Raw genomic sequence first — 20,653 nt, 5'->3', positions numbered from 1 at the left:
CTGCTGTATAATATAATACATACGTTGCAAACTCAAGTAGCAGTTCAATCTAAGCTAAGAGATTACCCTTATTTTGATATCATTATTTAAGGCATTAAATAAATACATACCTACAATAAATGTAGTGTTTAAATTACTTAAAGCATTTAAAAATAAGGTTATTATTTTTTCTAATTTAAAACCGTATGTAACATGGTCAACTCTCTCTCTCTCTCTCTCTCTCTCTCTCTTTTGTATTGTATTCCTTTTCCTTTATACAGTATCTTTCTCTCCTTGCCCTCGTGGTTCTTCCTCACCCTAGAACACCATATTACGCTCTTTCAGATGAATCAAATTACTTTAATGTCTTGCTGAAAAGACTGATATTATCCTTGAGTTACAGAAAAAAAATGATTCATTTCTATTGTTGGGAGTTCAAAGGAATTTCGCTTCGAACTCCCGTCGTTATGAATTTCCATCTGTATTAATTTGTATAAAAAGCTTCTTATCGGAAAACAAACGCCTCGACAACTGAGTTAGTTTCTACAAGGCACTTCGAGATCTTCTGCGAAAAAGGTATAAAAGGAGAGTTGTTTATTTCTTCCTTGGAGAAGCTTGTCTTCCACGTACGGGTAATATTAGGTTTCCGCGTCGTTTCTCTGGTGGGAAAAAATGGCGAAAGGCATGTCGGGAAAAGCTCTACCCACTGCACTGGCCTTAAAACAGAAGATCCACAAGGTTCGTAAGTGGTCGAAAGCTTCTTCCACACCTTTTCGTCTTACGAAACGAAATGGAAGTGTGTATCCAAGACGAGATCTTGCACATAAGAGAGTTTTAAAAGAAAACTGCACTGTCTTTCAGTGTGCAAGACAGTTGAATGTTGATTTGTGTGTAGGTAACATGCACCACATCGTGCTTACTAACAACTATCGAGAATTTAATCGTAAAAGCTTCTTCTTCTTCTTTTCTTGGCTCACACCGCCTTCAAGCAATTTCTAGCCAAAGGTGTCGCAGAAGGGTCTGAAGAAATGTTGATCCAGAAAGACGAATGCATACAGGTGAGTCAATTAAAGGCAGTAGACGATCATTGCTCGACAAAAAATGATGTCACTCTTTAGTTTCGTGGGAATATACAACAAACGAAAATGTAATTATTCACAAAACTGAACAAACGTAGAGTGAAATGCATAGTTTACAATCGAATAGTCCGTCACTATGTCTATTCTCGTGGTTTCATCCAATGAAAACTCGAGAATTTAAACAAAAACAACACAATCAACCACCTCTGCACCAGCGTAAAGAACACGTAGGATGCAAGGCAAAAATTTCAAAACGTAATGGGCAATTTGCCGAACAATACTTGTGCATCACTTTGTACAGTAATATAAGTCAAATCACACTAAATCGCACATTGCTGTAAATCATATTATCATTTTCAGAGTTCTTGTTCACCTAACGTTCCACTGTTAAACGACTGACATTCAAACCATCCGCTTGGCGGCACTAGTATCTTCCGTATTAACATTCTGGGCGTAAGTGGCATATTCTATGAAATAATCTAGCGCACGCGCATGAAACGGTCCAAAAACGGGCCACTTGGTTTGATGGATGCATAAAAACCTAGGCAAGGCGAAGTAATTTAACTTTATTTCCTCCGCTGGACAGTCTCGCATTAACAAGAAACCAAGCTGAATGAAAACCACACAATTAAAATCCCACCGTGTCAACAATGATGTACGAACAGATAGAAAATAGGGCTTGACAGGGGGGAAGAGAAGGAGACAATTACATGGTTTCGTGAAAACCGAATTGAGAAACTCCCTGACGTATCTCGTTCATCAACTTGTCGCTACCACTCTCGCAAATGTCAAATTAGAGAAGAGGCAGTGTCGCCAACTTACAGCTACAGAAAGGAGCTAAACTGTGTCCAACAGGGATTTTACTACAAAATCACAAGTACAACAGAATGACAGGTCTCTGTTTTGGTTTTATATTACTTCTGCAAAACTATGTACGTGAAACGAAATAGTACGTAGAAAAAAAGGAAGAATTTTAGACGTAAACGTTACGTTGTAATGTAACTAACAGGCATTAATCTTCGACATTTTCTCGTATATAAACTTGTTCATATGATCATTTTGAAACATTGTTGTACATTTCACAGAATTTGTCACTATTAAAGAAAGCTTCTAGTTCTATTTTGTTCATTTCGAGTAACGTTTCTAACTCTAAAGTTAATCGCGACGATGAAATAGGCGGGGGAACAAATATAATGGAATTGTTATCCCTTTTCTGAGGATTCGAACTCAGAATCTCTGACTTCGAAGCACACTTTTACATCTAAAGGTTATTTTTTCTCAGAAGGACTTGGTAATGAAAAATTATAAACAATTTTTAATTTGGATGTACTGAAAATTGTGTGGAAGCACTTCGGTAGGCGTAGAAATTTAAGAAGGAGCTGTGAATTGTGTGGAAGAAGAGAGAAAATATTTCGGGAAAATACTGCATTAAGCCATGTGGAACTTTGAAAGAGGCCCAGAAATGAAAATAAACCAAACTTTAAGCTAAATGTGCATTGCACTGTACCTCCAAGGGAAAAAAATCAATTGCTGCCACCTCTTTGTTCAACGAAACAACAAGCATATTCTTCTCTGTAGCTGTCATTTCACAGCATGCAGCCAACGCCATATTCACGCATTGTGAAAGGGAACAAGCGGAAAGCGGAGGGAAGAAGCACGGGAGCAGAGCTTGCCCACGTAAAAATCTTCATTCGCTGATGCGGTACATCGGACAGCTTGCTCTGCGACGACATTAATGAGCATTTATACATTCTAATTTCTTCATATAGGAGAAGTATTTATTTTACACGAGAGCGCTCAACTAAGCTCATATTACATTTCTTGGATCTGAAGTAAAATAAAGTAATAATTATTTTCCAAACAATTGACGCATGCGCCCAGAATACGAAAAATAGTTTTGTTTGTACAACAGAAATTTTTGTTTAAATCTTTGTGCTGTAATTTGGTAGATGTGAAATACGGGGCGAACACTTGAAATTCTGATGTTATTCACTAAATCAAACTAGTGTCGTATCGAATTACGAAGCCTGAAGTTCAAAGTTGAAACCGTAGCTGTGACTTGGATGCATAAGTGTTTTTGTTCCATCACACAGTTCCACGAATTCATAATACATCCTCATCGTCGCGATTAATCCAATGTAAATAACCGGAACAGATAGCAATTGGCAAGAATCCAGCACCCAAGCATGGTCAAAAATCATGTAATGCGAGTGTAGCGAGGTAGAGTGTGATTGTTTTCATAGCATCTCTGGCTGATCAGCGTTGTTTTCTGGCACCTATCGTGAATTCTAGTGAAAATCTGGCAAGTTGGCACCACTGACTGTCGATTCTCTGTTCACACGTGAGATCGGATTAATTCTCGCTCTTTTGAAGTCGCAATCTTTTATTCTCGCCCCTAATTGGCGACCAGTTTCAAAGCAGGCAGACACACAGAGCCACCTATCGGACGGCTCGAATTGTTTTCGGCGCCTCGAGGAAGACTGGAATCCAGGCTACAGAAGATAAAAGCTATGCCCCTCCTCATCTCTTGAAAGATGAATAGTTGTGGCCAATATTTCTAAGATAAACGAAGCCATCACACACCAATGCTTGACAGTGCGAGGAAAATTGCAGGGATTGGCAAGCAATGCATTTTATTTCCCCAAACAGTGTTGCTTCCTCACAGAAAAGCGCTCATTAATTTGGATCAAAATGAATTCTGGTCTGGCACATCCAGGGCTCCATGAGCATGTTACATCATCAAACCATTTACGTATGGACTACGACAGGATCACATCAGTTAGCTCTTTATTGAAACCGTATCTTTATCATTACTCAAGTAAATAGTTACTTTTTTTTTATTATCAATAATTTTGAAATTAAAATATCCCCTTCCACATGTCACTCCTTTCAAGACACGCATGTATGAACACGTTCTGTACGGTCTACAAATCGTTTGGTCTGTACCAAACGTCTCAGTATGGAAATGCTCCATGTTTCCGTTTGAGTTTTGTTTTAAGTACACTTTATGCACAGAAAGGCTAATCGTGACTGGGCCTACAATTTAATGTGCCATCCGAACTATGTGCCTTTACTGGGTATCAAATCCGGGACTCCTTATAGCAAGGCGCCGATGTTACCACTATTCCGCCCTCCATGTTACCGTATCATGAATGTACAGTCAGCAGCAATAAATATGGGACACTTATATCCTCAAACACTGGCTTCCTTGCAATGTATTATGTGGGTTGCATAACCATGAGGCGATAGTAGAACTTCCTATTGAAAAGTTGCAATTAAACTTGGCTCACCCTCCTAGATTTAGACAACGCACTGCAGGGAAGCAAGTATTTCAGGATATAGGTGTCCCACTTTTATTGCCGGTGAGTGTACCTGTTGGAATATAAACTTATACACGTAGTTACTAAAACTTGCTACGTACTGGATTGAGATAGACCTAAATCTTGCCACCACTTGTTTTGAACGAGAGTAATGCTCCATGGGCAGACCTTCATAACAGGCCGAGATATAGCTAATATGTACAGGGTGTTCCAAATCAAAGTACCCGAATGTATGATGATTTGATTTGTGATAATAATTTGTAGGTTTTTTTGTTTATTGGATGGTAGTAGCACGGTAGGGAATATTTTTGACGTGGTTTTGGTTATACTGGGTATAATTTTATTTGGGACACCCTGTATAATGTTTTATATCATGTTATACATAAAACATACATCCTGCTGCTAACTACACCACCATAGAAGACACATGATATTTAACATTTCTACACCATGCTGAATAAGTAATGTAGACATCTTTAATAGTAAATATTTACATAAGCTCCTATCTAGTGTCAAAGCACGCCCTTTTAAGTCTCCGAAAAAAAAAGTCACGCTCCGTCATATGGCAGGAGGTCGTTGGGCAGAATATTTGTCTCCGAAAACCCAGTCAGACAGGGACCGTTAATATAGGTTTGTGTTCCATGTGGCAGGTTTCTTAGGGGAAGGACTGTTGAAACGGATCCAGAAGCGTCTTGCGGTCGGCTAATCAAAGCCACTTCGAGAACTCTGAGAGCATCCAGTCAGAAGACTTCTCTAGAATGTCTCTTCTTTTGACATCCTCCGTCTTGCATGTCTAATGCTAGACAAACCGAAAATAATGAAGGGGGTGGATTTGTTACCTCTTTACGCAGGGTTGCCAGGTCAGTGTACAAATTTATGTTCTACAATCCAATGAAGGGTGTCAGTTTTCCGGACGGGCTTATAAACTCCTGCCTATTCTTCCACGTGTGACACCCATATTTTTATTACATTTTGTTACGTTCTCCGGTTTTACTACGAAAACAACCTACCTTCACTCCTTTCGCGGAGAACAAGACGTTAACACCACCTCACACTAGCTTTCAGTCAACACTAAATATAGGTTCCACTGATGTTAGTTCTATAAAATATAATTATATAAAATAGGTGGCGTTATGGTATCATTTGTCCCGGTGTCCCGAAAGGTTTCTTCGGGACGCACAAAATGTCCCGGGATCGGGTAGGAAAGAAGAAATGATTAAGACTGTTCCTGCATGAACATTATTTCTATTTAAATGCATGGATGTAATTTTTAATATGCGCCTTTCACAAAACAATCTAACTGTGCATTGAACCGCTCCCTCTCGACACTACAAGAGGTATCGAGTTACAAGAAGATGCCGCAAACATCTTTGACTTCATGATGGCACCGCTCAATGCACTTTATTTTAATAATGTTTTGATTAGTAATATAATTATATATGTTATTAAATGATAACAATTAGTAATAATATTACTTTCATGTGCTTCCCAGTGCTGATTTTAGTGAAGATTCTCTTTCGTTGTATAGTAAGCTGCTTACTGTAAACAGCCAGTGCTCGGGCGCTTATCTGTTCAGTCTGCAGTTTTGAAATCAATCTCCAGATTGTGATGCTTAGTTCATTGTGGCACCGGGAACGAATGATTGACTTCGAACTGAATTTCTGTTTTGTATTAAGAGGTGTAAAGAGACTATAAATAATAATTATGGTTTACAGTACATACATACTACTTTGTCTGGTCTGTTAGCAAAAATACACTGTCATTTTTATCTTGGCTGGCTAAAAAAGTATTATTTATGCTAAGATTATTAAACCTGAGAAGCGTAACTTAACAACGAAGGCATTCCGCGCTGACGCCAGAACACGATGTTGGTTGTTGGTTGTGTTATGAGTGAGATACACTGTCTTTCTTGGTTTACGACTGACACAAGCATCCTTTCATTCCGCTTGCAGACTTCACAAGGTTGAGTGTTTCAAACCTTGTACGGTAAGAAACTTCCTTTTATCTATGCGCCAGGGTTGTTAATTTTGCTAATTTTCTCTCCTGGATCGGAATTGAATTTATTTGAAATTTCTGGTCGTTTAGCAATCCTAGTACGAGGGGCGATCAGGTTGCTCCGACCCTAACATAGAAGGAATGACGTCACGATTGATTTTTTATTTTGTTATTGTTTAGTGATCCTTTATATGCTTTCATTCTGAATTGCAAGTCTGAGTAGCGTACAGTTTTCTTTTTACAGGGGTTTAACTGAGTGAAGTTGCGTCAATGTGCCAGAATGGAGAAAACTGAGGTGAGAGCGGTGATCAAATATTTTGTGAAGAAGAAGTGGACGGTATTCAAAATTCATGAGGACTTGGTGGATACACTAGGGGACACTGCTCCTTCATACAGTATGGTGAACAGATGGTGTCGTGAGTTTAATTGTGGGAGAGAGTCGTGTGAGGATGAACATGCAGGTGGAGCACCAAAAACTGTCATGACGACCGAAAACATTAACAAAGTCCACGATATCGTGCTGAAGGATCGTCGAGTCACTATCCGTCTTGTTGCTGAGATGTGTGGCCTGTCATATGGTATTGTTTAAAACATAATTACCCAGGAATTGCAAATGAAAAAAATTGCTGCAAGATGGGTCCCTCGAAACCTCACCCCAGATCAGAAGCGCACCCGAGTGCTCATCAGTCAAGAAATTCTTGACAAGTTTCGTGCTGATATAGACGATTTCCTTCCCCGATTTGTAACTATGGATGAAACATGGGTCCATCACTTCGACTCAGAAACAAAATCACAAAGCATGGAGTGGAAACACCCACATTCTCCACCAACGAAGATGTTCAAGGTGGAAACGTCAGCCAAGAAGGTGATGGCCTCAATTTTCTGGGACTGCAAGGGTGTCCTTCTTGTGGACTATCTACAAAGAGGTCAAACCATCACTGGCACATACTACAGTGACCTAATTAAAAATTTACGTGATTCCATCAAGAAAAAGAGGCGTGGGATGTTGACCCGTGGTGTGCTCCTATACCAGGACAATGCACCTGTCCACACCTCACGCATTGCGAGGGCTGCTATCGCAGATGCATCGTTCGAATTGTTGCCCCACTCACCCTATTCCCCAGATTCGGCCCCCAGTGATTTCTATTTGTTCAAACATTTGAAGAATGACATTCGTGGGCAAAAAAATTCTGATGATTCTGAGGTGATAAGGGCTGTGGACTCATGGTTGGAGGACCAGTCGGAAGATTTTTTTTTGCAAGGTATCCAGGCGTTGGAGCACCGATGGGAAAAGTGCATTGGAGTTGCAGGGGAGTATGTTCAAAATAAAAAAAATAATTGAAACCCTATTGCCGCTCTTTCTATGTTAGGGTCAGAGCAACCTGATCGCCCCTCGTATGTGTCCCAAGAGTAACTACTGGATACAAATACGACATTGTTATCAGTCGATACGCTACATTTCATGGATAAGGTAAGCTTCAATCCTTTCTCAATATACAAACTACGTTCAGATAAAAAAAAACTGTCAAAAATCTTACACTTTTATTACGCTGGGATATTTCCGATTATTGCCTAGACATGCGCTTGCGAAGCCTCACGAAATTTTATCACAACAAACTCGACAACATGGATATTATACACCGTGGTAATGGATTTCACACGCTCCTTTGAATCTGACATGGTGACAGCGAACCCGCATCGAACATACGTGCGGCCTACTTCCTGCCTTTCATACGACGAGCACAATAGACTCGCTCTTTTGTCGGAACGAACGGGCGTCATAAGCGAGGGGCAGGTGAGGCGGGCTGCCAATAATAAGCCCTTAACGTTGCATTTAGAGCATTGTATTGTGAGCCTCCAAATGGATGCTTTCAAGCTATGCTGCCTGCGACGATTTAAAAAAAATTACGTCTGCAATGCGTACTCTGGTGATATGCGGTAATTATTTCCACAGGGTGTTCATGAAAAATGTGGTACATTTTTATCTTTATTGATTTTAGATTTGTTTACTTTAAGTAACGTTAGATGCGCCCTGTTTAATATTTGTCCCGATTTTTGTTTTTGTTTCTTAGTGCATATACTTAAGATATCCAATAGATATCCAGGAATATCCAAAACACATTCATTGGATATCTCCTGGATATCCATTTGTCCGCATACGGGATATCCAGAAATGGATATGTTTTGGACATTTCCGGATCACATTTGGACATGTTTTGTACATCAAGTGGGACGTAATCTGGACATTATGCTTTCATTTAGACTTTCTTGTACGCACTTTGGATATTGTATGGACACGAAAAGTACAATTTTTGGACTAATTTTGGATCTCATATGGATATTATTTCGATATGAAAGGATGCATCCAACAGTCATCCACCAATGTTTGTTGTTAATTTTCTTGCTCCCCCTTAAAATAGGCACTAGTCAAGTTGGATAGTTCAATGAACTAACTGATCTATAACTACATACTGGTAATGAGCAGGCTGGAAAGTTCATATGAACTAACTGAACTCTGAGTGGGTTTTTTTCACCACACAGCTCCTGATTATATAGTCATAAATTAGAAGTATTGGTCATGGGAGATTCACTTTTATTCACTGCATTACATTTTCTTCTGATTCTTGTAGCTTAATGTTCACATGTTCACATCTTTTGAAGGGTGTTAAAACACAATTTTTCATTATATTTATAATCAAACATACCATTATTTGTGTTACGAAAACTTAAGTTTATTTTATATATTTTGCCAGTGCCATCTAGCGACGGCAGGTAACATCAACATTATAATGTATCCACATTTCACTTCATAACACTGAATTTCGGATTTATTTCATTTTGTCATTATTGTTTATGTCTAATAAGTATCTTTATTGTTATATTAAATGGGTGTCTCTATTGTTATATTTTTTAAAAATGTACCCACCCACGCTAAGTGTCTGTCTGAACTTTTGTTTCAAGTTCACTTTATGCAAAGATGCGCTAATCATATTGGATTTGATTTGATTTATTTTATGTCGCTTTTCTGAAAGGTTTGGCTAATTGCGAAAATGAGGATGAGAGGTGATGAGATGAAGTAGATGAAGGGACACAACACAAGTCCGACAAAGGATTATACTGGCCATAAGGTCAGTCGCCAGAGCCTCGTTAGTCTGCAAAATGCAGTCCAGGGTGTACTACGTGGAAGTGAGGCTGACATGTGGGTGTACTACCTGGACGTACCGTTTAAAGTGGGATCCGAACCACTGTGCCTTCAATCGGGTATCGAAACGGGATCCCCTGATTACAAGGCGATGGTGTTACCACTTCGCCACCGGGAGGTCCGTTGTGTTTGTGTGTTATTAATTAATATCGCCTTTCTATCTCCTTTAGAAAAATCGGAACGATATAGATGATTAGATTAAACTCGTAAAAGAACAGACAATGAAACGGTCCATTTATTAAGGTTTCGAACTCAGAACCATCGCTGAGAAGCCTTGGGTCTAATACGTAGTCTACTAACACAACACTATTCTCCACCTACTATAAAAACGAAGTTTATGTAAACAAAACCAGGTGACTGCTAAGAAATCTTTCCTTCCTCTTTGATACTTTGAGTCTCATCTTGTTCATAAGTATATTGCTCATAGCTGTACACTCATAATACAGGCAGGCCCGTAGCTACAATTGATCTCCAAGGGGGGCTCACGGGTTATCGGATGGGGGCTTTGTAAAATAAGTACCTTTTACTTTATTTTTAAAGTGAGATCCGAACCACTTGTGCCTGCACCGGGTATCGAACTCCGGAACTTCTCCTATCGAACATGTTGGGTGATTTTCCCACAGTCTCCGTACTTGTATCGAATTTTAATGATCGTCACTCGCTCCTCCGTCGTGTAGCGCTCCATATTTACTAACCGCAATGATTTTACTACAACATGTGACCTCGCAGAACGCTGCCAATCCTGCGGGGGGGAAAATGGCGCAGATCTAAAATCCTGCGTTACTTTTGGGACACCCTTTACATTCACTATATTCCTACACAGCTGCTATTGTTACAACCAATATGATCTCTCACAAGCCACGCGTTGTTTACGTTGTCTTCACTCTTACCGAGGACACAGATTAGTTAACTTTTTTGCTGAGCGTAATGTATAGGGTGGTCTTATTGTCTCGGGGTGGTCGACACCCTTGAAGAGGTACTTATATTATACAAGGACGGGTTGAAATTCAAAGGGACCGACATTCCTTTGTCCATCAACGACAATAACCGTGCCAAGAAGCTTGCCAAGTGTCTGTCAAAACTTCCCGCACCTACTCTTCAAGTAAGCTACGTGGACAATTTGCATATTCTTTCAACGGATTCTCACGAGCCAAGTTCTGGACTTGAACAATGCACGCTTGCTACCGACCACTTTAGCCAACAGGATGCACTAAAGTGGAGTTGGGCTCGCTTCTCGCATTGCAATCTCTCGATCTGTGGAAGAATGTCATTCTGCCTAGCTCTCACTTCTGGCCGGTTTTGAGTTTAAACAGGGAGGGAAGAGCACACTCCTCACCAATAATCTGGAAGCATTTGTTTATTGTTGAGTTTCTTTTCAACTCAACCTTATGCACAGAAAGGCTAATCGAGACTGAACCTATAGTTTGTAGTAGCATCCGAACCATCATCTGCCTCCACCGGGTATCGAACCCGGGACCCCTTGATCACAGGGCAACGACGTTAGCACTGTGCCATTGAGGAACTTAAAATTATATAAGTTGTGCATAACTTAAAGCAGTGGCATATATTGTTTTCTATAATAATACCATGCAAGAGACCCGGGTTCGATCCCGGTGGAGGAGAACCGGGATTTTTTCCACCTGTACAAGCGGCTCCGGCGCCCACCCAGCGCCGTATAAAGTAGGTACCTAGAGAAAACTCTGAAATCCATGTTCGGCCGTGATCAAGAAACTGTGGGGTTCTAACTCCACACCCCCTATACGCCTTCATGGCGTGGTGAAAAGCACAGGAGAGCACTTTAATTTATAATAATAATAATAATAATATTCAAACTACACAGATACAATTTCTGTTTCACATTAAGTTTTTATTTATATATTACAGTAGTTTTTAATATACATGTACATAATTATTATTATTATTATTATTATATTAATGTTTATCTTAGTTTACATCCAAACTAGTACAATAACTAAAAATATGAAAACGTGAAACTGACTGTGATAGATGCAAAGTTTTGTTTAAAAGGAATACTGGGTTTTTCTTTTAAAATTTTAAAGTATAATTTCTCTCTAAGTCTCGGAAAATGTTAATGGTCAAATGACAATTTCGGGGACACGTGCCTGCCAGTATATCCACAAGACAGCGTGTCTGTCCAAGGTCTTACAGATGAAATATTGTCAACGTTTCATGCTTTATTTTTATTATTATTTCGAAGAGGAGTTTGACATCAAAAATGTAACGGTTGTGCTTGTAGGAAAGGATTTGGGATGTATGTGAGCGTTTGTCGAGAATACACTTCAAATCTTTTTTAAAAAACCATTTACTAGAATTAAGCGAAGTGTCAAGTGTGTGTCTGTCAAGTGTAATAGCTGTAAAACACAGTTGGTCCGTCCCATCTCGCCGTGTCCGACATTCAAGTACGAACATTACCGCATGTGGACTTGAGCAAAACGATCTTGAATCCTGGCGAAAACAGCTTTCCATTTCGTCCCAAATATAAACGAAGAAACAGACTCCCAAACGGACTAATTTTACCAGCAGACGGACAGACGGAAACCCGAAATCGCGGTGGGCCAGCTAGTCGAAATAATAGCGCCCCCGGGAAACGACGACCAAGACAAGATCACGTGACACGAGTTGGTTACAGGTGGCCGGTGCAAAAATGCGACTTCTAAACTTGGAACGAGCGGACGGTGGACCGAAATAGCCTTTTTCCTCAACGGTCGCGAGGATAGTGGGTGTGGGAAAAGTGTGGGGAGGGATTGTCTTCTTGTTTCCATGCCCCTGGACCCGAGAAACCTGGGCCGCGTCCAGTTCGGAGATTTATTTGCTCGAGCTTCGTAAATCAAAGGTGTATTTTGGAACGTTGGATGGGTTGTGTATCGGTCACGCTCCACCTAGCGTGTTCTGGCAGGACGTTACGAGGGTTTTATGCGAGTTCCGTACCTCGGAACACAAAAGAGGTGTTCTCTCGGTGGTTTAGCAAATCCCATTCCCTTACCAAGTGCGATTGCTATGTGGGTTTGGCAAGGATACGTTCAGGAAATGAGTAAAGTGATCGCGTTGCTTTATGGCTTCCCTGCAAATAGGGATTAGCTAGCTCCTTCTAGCGGTTAGAACGATGGCGCTTTCTGTGCATGTCGATTAACAAAAACAAGTGCACCTGGCCAAGTTTTAGCTGCCCTGTGCCAAAGGGGAAAAGAGATAGGATTATTGCTGCAAGACATGACCCCGCTGGTAGAGCATTACTAATAAATTTGTCCATCTCCATGTTTATTCTCTGTATTTTACGCAATGAGAACTTCAAGAATTGGAACATAACGCTAAACAAGCTCTTGACACCCTCTGTACCAGCATACGTAAAAATTAATTCTTTAAAAACAAGTAGTATGCAAGATAAAAATTAATAAAAATAGTCATGGACAATTTGCAAAGCAATATGAGTGCGATCCATGAGTATTACCGTGCAAATTGTCCATGACTATTTTCATTACTCTTTCTCTTACATGCTATGTGTTTTTAAGCGATGGATTTTTATGTATGCTGGTGCAGAAGTTGTCAACAGCTTGTTTTGAGTTTTCTTTCAATTTTTGAAGCTCTTATTTGGTCAAATAAAGTGCAGGAACATGGTCGTGGACAATTTGCACGGTACACAAGTTGATTTCACGAACACCTGCACGAGGTGGCAGGTCCTTCTCTTAAACGAAACAAACGTTGTTTAAAAATATCCAGCGACGACTTTCAGAGAATTGATAAGACCGAATTGCAAATTTATTGTAACTACTTTTACACCAAATAACACGGTTAAAGATTAAATATTAGATTGTCAGATGAATTACTGGCTAACTACTTCATATGTACAGTGCGGTCCATAAGTATTTCCAAGCAAATTGTCCATCACCACGTTTACTCCCTTTGTTTTGTGCAATGAGAGCTTAAAGAACTGACACAAAACACCAAAAAACAACGAAAATAGTCATGGACAAATTGCTGCGCAATACATATGGATCCCATTGTACTAGATTACGATCATGGTTTACCGTAAACTTTTACAAAGACTGAAAGCGTGGCCATATACGTATACACTCAACAAAAATGGAGCTCTTGTTTGATTCTTGAATATAAACTCATTCCTTTGTAGGTATTCCAAGGTTTAAAATCATATTTAGCATATCTCGAGTAATTTTATTGTCGCTCTGGTAATTTTATTTTCATTCGTGACTCTAAGAAACAATTACTGATTCTTGTCTTCCTTCATCCTTCTGCAATTCAGATCAAACCTCAATGTGTCAAAAATCTTTTGGGACTATATTTTAGCTTGTTCTATGTAGTTCTTTTCAGCTTTGCGTCTCCTCAGACAGTTCTTCTTCGCCGTTGAGTCGATTATTAGGTCCTGATGGAATTCCCACGATATCACACAAAGCAATACAATATTTTACAATCTCACCCTTTTAATGTGATGCCAACAGCAGTTATACATCTATACGTAGAAAAGAGCCTCCCCATGGCGCAGTGGTAGCGTCATTGTCTTGTAATCAAGGGGTCCCGGGTTCGATACCCGGTGGAGGCACAAGTGGTTCGGTTCCCACTTTAAACTGTAGGTCCAGACCCGATTAGCCTTACTGTGCATAAAGTGGACTTAAAACACCAACTAAAACTCAACTATATGTAGAAAATTTGCATGTAATTTCATTTCTGAACCTATAAATGCAAAAGATCTGGAAATTGACGATCGACTGGTACAGTAGGATCCATGAGTATTACCGTGCAAATTGTCCATCACCATGTTCTTGCACTTTATTTAACCCAATAAGAGCTTCAAGATTTAAAAGAAAACTCAAAACAAGCTGTTGACAACTTCTGCACCAGCATACATAAAAATCCATCGCTTAAAAGCACATAGGATGTAACAGAAAAATTAATTAAAATTGTCATGGACAATTTGCACGGTAATACTTGGATCCCACTGTACAACCATGGAATATAAATTTTTCCATAAAGAAAAGACACAATATTGATGGTGTGGACAAATAATAACAAAAGTATGGGGTATTGATCAAAGGTAAGAAGAAATTTTTGGATTCTCGAGCTACGAATTGCGGCAGTGGTGATGTCGGTGAATGTGATGCATCACGCAAACTGTCCATTAAGAGGGTATCCTTGAGAATGTTTCCAAAAATGAACATATGTTTTATTAATGTAATATCATTCAACTTCTCGATTTGATGTGCTTTTTCTGCAACACTCGAGTGAAACGCGTAAGGGAATCAGAAAACAAAATATTTTATTTACTTGTCGGTGTTATCTGAAAGGGAATACATGAGAAATAGAGTAGAACCAGTGCCCTTATGCTAAACATATATCAAAGAGAACGAGTTTTGAATATGGATTGATTCAACGATTGAGCTAGACTTTGAGACCAGGAGATTTATACCGTCAAGAATTTTCTGTATTCAAGACTTTTGTATGTTATTTTATTAACTTGGTTATTTGTTATTCTATTTAAATACTCTGCACTATTATGTGGAACTGTAAGAATTTGAATTGTATTTTTTTTAATGTAACTGGCGTGTGAAAATAAATCATAAAGCAAAGTTATCCAAGAAATGTGAAACGACAATGTTGCAAACTGCAAATATTAGGAAATTAAGTGTTCTAGATTAGATTTCGTGTGTTCTTAGTTGATGAAGCACTGCCACAAAGATAAAAGTTATCATGGATTTGAACACATTTGTTTCAGTTGCTTTATCACAAAACAACACATCACATTAATCGACATGCTATGAGAAAATGTACTACATTCACCTGCAATCTATTCTCCTACCAACTATGGTTGGTTTTGTGGAACTGTGTCATGAACAGTGAATACTACTCCAGCAAAAATAGTTTTTGTTGAGGACGTTGTAATAAACATCATCATTCATCGAATCATCATTCATCATTCATCTATCGTCGCAATTAGCCAAACTAGTAACGAAAGCAAGGAACGCTCAGTAACAAATATTAAAATGTGGAAGGTTTGAGTACAACAACGGTATTTGTATGATCGGCATTCATGATTTAGTTGAACGACAGTCAAAGCTAAAGGAAAAATGGCTTTTTTGACGTTGCAAGCGAGAGAGAAGAAAGTGGAAATTTGCGATCAATGCCCTCTGTGGTCAACTACGTGAGAAATCGGAGAGAACAGTGGCGAGAAACTACTCTGGAAGTGGAGGGGGTTGCCTGTGCCTCACCCGAGTGAAATTGGTGAATGGCGAAGTGACCACGCGTAAAAGGTGCTCTTTTATGCACCTTAAGGGCCGGCTGGACAAGAATGGGTTTTTATTTCGCGGGATTTTGCACTAAAACCCTTTTCCAAACCGAAAAAATTGGAACTTAAAATGCACAGCTAAATCGTGATCGATTCTTCGATGAACGCGGGAAAAGAATTGTGGGTGTGACAAAACGCGCATGCGCACGGATCTTGACAGTTAATTCCGTTAAGCCTAAACAACAGCCATGTGCAGAAGAAGGCTGTGATTGGTTGAAATCGCTCGCGCGTGCGCCAAATTCATAAGGATCAGAATAAATCCATGGCTGGAGCTAATGCTTTCATGTTGCAATTTCAGAACAATGTTCACTCCTTTACCCCTTCATTCTCTTATTCAATTTAAGTATTCGCCAAAACTCAGAGATTTGAGTACAACTAGAAAAAAATGATTCTATACCGACTACTTTCCTCTTCGGCCGTCTGTAGTTCATTAGACATTGTGACAAACGTATATTACACATGATATGCGTATGTCGCCAGTAAACCAACTTTTTATATTTTTGCATATTTTGATTTATTTACATGGGTAATTGCTCATTGGATATGCTAACTATAGAAACAAGCTCCTAATTTGTTTCTTCCTGCTTGCTGTCCCACGCTTGGCAGAGGCAGTGTTACTACGTGAAGGGGAATCGAGGTCCAATTTTAGGTAAAGAGGGAAATGTTGTGAAAAATATAGAAATTGACCGAAAATTTGAAATTGTCGGATTTCTGTTTTTGTTTCATTTGCATGTTTGATTTGATTTAAATTTAAAATTGTGGGTGCCTCAGCACTAAGGCTATTTTACACCCGTCACATTATACGGGGTCCAGCCCCTTATCGTTACAAATAACAACTCTATCGTTGCAGAACTAAAATCATAAAATATTAAAATGTTCTGACTTTCATTAAAAGCTGAGGCTGTAAAGGAGCACTCAGCACAAAGAAGGACAAAACACAGGACAACAGAAACAAAATTATACTGGCCATGGGGCCAGTCGCCAGAGCCTCGTTAGTCTTCAGTCCAGGGTGTACTATGTGGAAGTGAGGTTGACATTTGGGTGTACTACGAGGAAGGTCACCCCTTTATTTGCATGTTGTTTTACTTGTATGTTGTTTTATTTGTATTGTATATAACATGGGTGTATAATTAATATATACAGTAAATAAGAATTGTTGCTGTAAACGAGGTGGAACCAGGTGTGTGCTAACCACTCCTTCACAAAGAGGAATAAACATGGTGATAGCAATTTACTTGGTAATACTTGTGCATCTCACTCTACATGTTGAGTTCAATAAATAAAGAAATGAAATACTTAACATAGCGGTGAGTATACGAAAATACGCGTACATTTGAAGTTCTGTAACTTATGTTTTGTGTTTAAAGAAGAACCTATATATGAAATGGCTTGTATATTACAGTATCAAGTAGAACCTTGACGTGTGTATATCTGTGAACAGTTCTCTCTTTTATAACACCAAGAGAAAAAGGAACGAGCAAATTAAACCTGACCGTAAGTTAAATAACACTGGGGAACAGTGAAATTGCGGCACAGAGTTTGAGAGCTAATTTAGGACGATTTCACGCTGCTGAATAATGATATAATAATATATTTCCTGAATTGGCTCTTATTTATGAAATAAATGCAACTAAACCAAAATGGCGGAAACATAAGACATACATATAAATTAACTTCCAACAACAATATAATATTTATTTTTGTGATTACAATCATTAACATGATTTTTTGGTTAACTCCATGTCATGGGCACTCCAAATTTGAGTCCCTTTCGTCCGCCTTGGCCCCAATAACGAAGTGATTCGAAACAAGTTTTGCAAACTACATGTGGGACCCATTTTTTATGCTGTTGTCCCAGATTTTTGGCAAAATAAGCCTGATACAAATCTCTCACTACATCCGTGAAATTTCTTCCCTGTGATGGTAGAAAATATATTCCACATATATAGCAAAAAACATTTGGTTTATTGAAACACTTACTACGTGAGGAACTCATATTTCCAATGTATTCACATTAAACTTCTTATTTTGCTTATACTACAAAATTCAACATTAAGATATATATTGCCTAGCAATGCTTCATAAGTTGCCTAGCAACAATTTACAAATAAATAAATAAATAAGTTTCTTAATGGGAATTTCAACCCATTATCAAATTTTGGTATTACCGAGAAAAGCGTGGAGTAATTTTACCCCCTACATTTTCCATGGTGTGTTTATTTTTATAACTGGAGTCAATTTAACTGTACCAATGATACAATTGGCAATCACAGCTGTTTTGTGTCCTGAAACTGTTATTAAACTTTATGTCACAAAATAAAATCTTTTTTTTGTTCCCCAGTGTAATCGATCGATGTTGGAGTTGTCCATATCTCATCTAACCCACAAAACGTGCCCGTAAACACATCCGTTTCTTTTTTTATTTCGCCGACGATGATTGGCCACGTTATTGGTTCTACATAAAACATTACGAGCCTTGGATTGGACGTCCTCGTCTGTAAATGCCCAATTGCAGAGGTTTTATGCTATTATAATTGACCTCGAACAGCTTTGCCCACAAGAGATTCATTTCGAAGCGAATTGGTTCTATAAGTTCAGCAAGCACCAACTGTTATAGCTCAATTACTTGGGCGAGTCGTTCGAGCTGCAGTTTCGTTTTCGATAGGCTCGTTGGCTGGATTCAATGAAAAGTATAAGGTAATAAGCATAAGTGAATTGCAAAATCAAAACAAGTAGAGTGGAATGCATGGCCGTATATAAGTGGAGGGTTTAGCGGGTTCAAGTCAACCCCATTGGTTTACCGAACATTAATTACATAATGAAATCAATCGTTTCGTTGTATTACTTGCAAAAAATCTGAAAAAAATGTTGATTGCTCATTTATAATGGATGGTCACATATTCCTCCATTACAATAATGTTATTTTCTTCATAACCTAAGCATGTTTCAGAATTTGTTATGAGAAAGCATATTGTAATTGGTACTAATTAATTGCATGTAGTCATAATCATTCAGAATTAAAATACATTTTGATATTTTTTCAATAATTGATAGTGCAAATATGATTGAACTTCTACAATAAACTTAGTGAAGAATAATAATATTAATAGGTGCATAATCATATATGAAACGAGATTCTTTAAAGGAAATATCTTATTAATAAATTGTAAACTGATTAATGATAATAATAATGATAATAATTAGAAACCCTTGTACAAATATAGTTATTACTATTACTAGAAATGGTCTGTAACTATTCAGATTTTACTTTTCTCAGGCTGCTGAAAGTTGGACCGCTCATAATTTCTGTCTATATATGTGGCCATTGTATTACTAAGTGTTACCATAATTACCATGGCACAAGTATTACTATTACTAATGTGAGCAATGAGTTCAAGAATTGGAACAAAATAGCAAACAATCTCTGAACTAGCATAAACTGTGGTTATTAAAATAACGTAGGATGGATGAAAAGAATAATGGAAGTAGTTGTGCACAATTTGCCGCGCAATACTTATGCATCCCACTGTATCTAGTTCATTATGAATAGTGGCTCAGGTTTCTCTCATTTTTGGTTGTTTTTGTTTTTGTTAGTAGTGTGACTTAATTTAATTTGCTTTTTGTTATTTGGCGTCGCTTTTCCGACACTTTTGCTAATCGCTATGATGAGTGTTAATGATGATATTGATGAACGGACATGCAGGGATTCGAGCCCGGGACTTTGGCGTCGTAGCCCGATGTGCTAACCACTCCGCCACGAAGGTTGGCACGTTTGACATTCATAATCGTACAGTCTGAACATAATGTACACATTTTGTAACAAGGGCCATAGCAAATACCTTTGTATAGATTGGTGCGGAGTTCTTCGTGACCCTGAACCCGGGACTCTGGGCTGAGAACTCCCAGAAGCCAGACTGGCCGAGAGGCCCTGTTGGCAGGGGTCCAATCAGGTGAGCGACCTGGGCTTTTTCTGTTTTAAGCAACATCCCAAGGTTGACCTGCATATCCAGAGGTTTACCTCGAAAAAAAGAAACTCGAATGCGGCGATCGCTAAGCTGCGGGCCAATCAGATCTCCTGGGTCGCGAAATTGTACAAGGGACGGGACACGGACCAAATTTGGTTCTTGCCAACACCAGGTCCACATGACGACTGCAAATAGTGTAGCAATTGGGGTCCGCAACGTGTCCAAACAATAGGACGCCTTGTTCAAGGTTCTAAAGTCGAACACGATTCTATAGGTCCTGTCGACTTTCGACTAATGATTCAAAACGATTACAAATTAATACAATTAATGTCGGTATTGCTGCTACAACTATTTTTCGTCCAGACCCCATAAGCCTAACCTAACCACCGATGGTGTTAAAGTTGTCTCCGATAAGTGAGACTCTACAAACCTACCAGCCAATGGAAATGCTTAAAACAGTTGTAGCAGCAATCACTACCTAAAATTAAATAGAACACCAGAGAATATTTTGTAATCCCCTACCCGTCTTTGGCATTGACCAAACATAAGCAACGTAGAATGAAATTATTCTCGTAACGTCTCTGCTGTTCATTTGTTGATATTTGTTATTTTGATGAAGCTTTTCTGCCACTTTTAGCTAACCGCGACGATAACGATGAGTGACGATATGCTTAACTTGATGAAGGGGCATTCACAAAGCACAATGGAACCCGGCGTAGCATCTCTGACCGTTATGTAGTAGCAGCTTAGGAGCTAGTAGTAAATATGTGCAAAATTCATATTGAAAGTAAGTGCATAGA

General features: G+C 38.9%; 1 protein-coding gene and 1 non-coding gene across 2 annotated transcripts in view; both read left to right on the top strand.

Annotated features, from left to right (window-relative positions):
- Positions 1 to 20,653, top strand: part of Scp1 (Sarcoplasmic calcium-binding protein 1) — a 146,889-nt gene that overhangs the window by 56,964 nt on the left and 69,272 nt on the right. The window lies entirely within an intron of this gene.
- On the top strand, positions 14,075 to 14,148 carry TRNAT-UGU (transfer RNA threonine (anticodon UGU)). Its single transcript has one exon. It is a non-coding gene; the product is annotated as a tRNA-Thr (tRNA).

Source organism: Lepisma saccharinum, chromosome 13 (genome assembly GCF_977018435.1).
Source record: "Lepisma saccharinum chromosome 13, izLepSacc3.1, whole genome shotgun sequence".
Lineage (NCBI taxonomy): Eukaryota > Metazoa > Arthropoda > Insecta > Zygentoma > Lepismatidae > Lepisma > Lepisma saccharinum.
This window is presented reverse-complemented; position numbering and strand designations above follow the sequence as displayed.